Source organism: Suricata suricatta, chromosome 3 (assembly GCF_006229205.1).
Source record: "Suricata suricatta isolate VVHF042 chromosome 3, meerkat_22Aug2017_6uvM2_HiC, whole genome shotgun sequence".
Taxonomy (NCBI): Eukaryota; Metazoa; Chordata; class Mammalia; order Carnivora; family Herpestidae; genus Suricata; species Suricata suricatta.
The window spans coordinates 150227279-150230927 of record NC_043702.1 but is presented as its reverse complement, the minus strand read 5'-3'; the positions used below and the strand labels follow the sequence as shown (position 1 = coordinate 150230927).

At 49.0% G+C, this 3649-nt stretch overlaps 1 long non-coding RNA gene across 1 annotated transcript; it reads left to right on the top strand.

Annotated features, from left to right (window-relative positions):
- Positions 1-1822: 1822 nt before the first annotated feature.
- LOC115286782 lies at positions 1823-3432 on the top strand. The gene is made up of 3 exons (XR_003906267.1): positions 1823-1919; positions 2909-2948; positions 3293-3432. It is a non-coding gene; the product is annotated as an uncharacterized LOC115286782 (long non-coding RNA).
- The last annotated feature ends 217 nt before the right edge of the window (positions 3433-3649 follow it).

Below are 3649 nucleotides of genomic sequence, written 5' to 3'. Positions count from 1 at the left end.
TCTTCTCTGCTTGACACTGCCCCTTTCCTCCAAGAAGCCCTTTGTAGATCTCAGGTTGCTCCCCTTTTCTCTAAAGGTTGTCCAAGGAAGAAAGGAGTTCCTGTTCTGGAAACTGACTGGAGCCAGCCCTGGCCTCAAAATTCACTCTGTTGGTGAATTGGTCCCGAGGGGCTGCCTGGGGAGTACAGGTCCTGCACGGTGAGCATTCCCTTTGGGAAATCTGGCAGCCGGAAGGCAGAGAGACCACGTAGTGGGAGATGATAGGGTCTCCAACCCGAAGCACCCCCCACACATCAATCTGGCAGCCCCTAGAATGTTGTAAACCTCAATCAGTGGAAAAGGAGCCAGATCAGCTTCTTCTCTTTGTCCTTAAGAGAAAAAAAAAAAAAAGAAAGATACATTCCAGATAATTTCACCGTGATGAAAGAGGAGGAACCGCTGAAGTAGCAAAGGAAATAAATTAACGCCATCTCAGCTAAAATCACACACAATTAAAACCTGGATCTGAATGTACTTTCCTGTGCAGAGAGAGCATCTTGAAAATGACATGCATTCGTCATCCACTCCAGCCACCCAACTCAATGTGTGGGGAGACCGTCTCTGACATTGCACGGGGGCAGGGAAGGACGGGGGCTGGGTGCCTGACCCCAGTCCTGGGGCCTCTGTCCTCCCGTCTGGAGGCCGAAAAGTCCACTCCTCTGTGCGCAAGGCACCCAGGGTGACACCTGGGCTCCTCCTTGGGGTCTGTGATGGGATTTGGACCAGGAGGTACTTGTGCCGAAGTCCACAGAAGTGGCCCAAGCTGCTGGATTCTCGGCCACGAGCCCTTGCCGGCAAGGAGCCTCGTATTTCAGGGGCCACCTCCTCACGTCTCCTCTCCCTTCAGGAAGATCCATCCCCCTCAGCTCAGGGATACATGCCATGAGTCTATTTCCTCAGCTCTCTTCTTCCTCCCGCTTCTCTTTTTCCTCTCCTTCTAATTTTTCTCCTTCCAGAAAAGAACAGAAAACCCCCAGCAAAGGAGAGGAGTTTATAGTGCCTGAAGAAAAACACACAGAAAAGCCTTCATGAACTAAAAGGCCCTGAGGTCCCCATACACCCGGGCTGGTGCCCGGTGACAGACTGTTTGTCACCAACTCTGGGGGGGGGTCAAACAGGAAGAAACAGGATTTGGGGCAGAAGGAACTGTAAGGATAAAACATAAGGATGAAATCTCTGAAAGTGAAAATTCTAATCCCTGTGACAAGCGGTGCCTTGGGACCGTGGGATCGCTTTTTCATGAGAGGCAGGGGAGCTGTGGAGGGAGAAGAAAGGAAACAGGAAACAAACAAAGAGACCCAGCGGATCTCCACCCGGGAACCAGGGCCTCCTCCTCGCCGGGAGCCCAGCCTCCCAGAGCCTCATAAGGACTAAGCAAGACCACACAGCGATCACTCGCAGCACAGAGTCAGGGGCTCAGGGCCCATTTTACCCGAGCTGCTAGCATGCAGGGTGGCTCCTCAGGACAGGAAAATGGACCAGGCTGACCTCTGCCTGAGAACCACTCAATTTCTCTCCCTCAGTCCATGATAAGGCCTGGCTTCAGGACTTAGGGCCCAGGGTGCTTGCTTTAGGCTGCCCCACAGTGCTGGGACTTAGGTGAGGCAGAGAAGCACCCAGAGCCAAAATGTACAAGGTGCCCACGCTCTAGGTCTTACAAGGGCAAGGTCAGCTCCCGAGAGTGAGTGCTTCCTTTAAATTTTGCACCCTAGGCGCTAGCTGCCTCATTCTAGTTCTAGAATGCTGTTCAGCCCTCTGCCTTTGCTGTTCGATATGTTTCTAGACTCAAGGATACAACAGCCTTGATGAAGCTACAATCCCAGGGGGGTCATCTGGACTCATTAGTTTTTACCGATTCACTTCCCCCTAAACCCATGGAGGTGAGATGACAAAGGACAAAGTCAGACAGAGCCACAATCAGCCGATCAATAGTGCTGTTTGATCCAGGGAACAACTCAGACGTTTACCCCTGCCCTAAAAACTCCTAGGTGGGGACCCCCACCCAGAGGCGAAGGGCCAGGAGGGGCAAAGGGTTATATGGGAGGATTTTGATAAGAGAAGCGTGTCAGGAGCAAGGTCTTCTGCTGGGCACTCTGGGGAAATACTCATGAATGAGAGTTCCTTGGGGGCCTTTATAATTTAAGTAGGAAGGCGGGATACCCAAATAAGGTAACTTCTCAGATGTAACTGCAAATGATTGCAAATAAACATAAAGTGGCATAAACCAAGACTATTCCTGCAGAAGGGAAACACAGTGGAGGGATCAGAATCAGGAGTGAATGGGGGAAAGCTTCAGGGAGGAGTGGAATTTTCTCCATGGTTTATTAATAGCATTCTTCAAAGGGTGGTCCTCAGAAGCACTTGAGGAGCTCTAAAAAATGCAGTTCAGGAGCCCCGCTTCAGCCCCGCTAGGTGAGATCCAGGAAATACGTTTTAATCAGTTCCCCAGGTGGTTTTTGCACACACAGCTTCAGAAGCATGAGTTTAGAAAGCAAACATAGACCTGGGTGGTGGCGGCCAGGACAGACCTGAGGAATGATTTTCGGAGAGCCCTGTGAGCTCTAAGATCTATGTTGGAGTTAGTCCAAATTTTGGAAGTAAAACCATAAAGACTTCCTTCTCTGTGAGAAAATAAGAAGGAAAATAAAGGGGTCAGAGACAGTACAAAGAGAAAAGGACAGGATTCGGATACACGAAGTCCCAGTTTCTTTGCCCTGGGAACCATTGCTGAAATGAAATGTTCAGAAATGAATAGAGAATGATTGGAAACGAAGACAATCAACAGAAGCAATGCCAAGTAAAAAGGCTGGATTTGAGTAAATACTTTGTTCTTAACATGTGAGATACCCTACGTGTATCGTATTTTCAGGCTTTGGGAATAAATAGCCAAGATCTGATAAAGATTTCAGGTAAGAAATACACTGAATGCCATAACTCAGCACACACATATGTTTACATGAAACTGAAAAAAGTATTAATGAAATATGTTCCTTCTTATCCTATTTCATTTTTTAAAATCAGTTCTTATTGTAATTCGCTAATGGGTCTCCACCTATAGTCTGAAAAACCACTGAAGTAGATAGGGGGTGGGAAATGAATGCTAGAGACAAAACACAAAGTCTTCTTGACTTTCAAAAGTTACTTCAAAAGTCAAATGAAAGTGTGCTGGGCGTGTCTAGTGCTAACTTCTCAGGAAACCAAACCATTTTCCACTCCTGCCTTCAAGTATCTTCTCAAAAATGTACTCCTCCAGAAAGATCGTTCCAGATCACCCTCATCCAACTTCAAGTACCCCAAGCCCTCTTAAATGCCCCCCACTCCTGGTGTGTGTGTAGGCGGTCCTTGACTTACAGACGTGAACTTCAAAATCACCAAGGTGCGCCCACAAACGATGCTGCCAGGTTGGTCTCTTTTCAGAGGCGGGGGTGGGGGGGCGAGCGGGAGTGGGGAGGCTGGGTGTACCAAACCCTGTCCCTGAGCCTCGGACCTCTGAGAGTCTCCCTCTTGCCTTTACAGGTTCCACAGGGAGGGAAGGGGGAGTCTCTCTGATCCTCTCCACTGCCCCCTCCTGCCCCCCAAAATAACAATCCTCCCAGAAATCTTTTGTAGA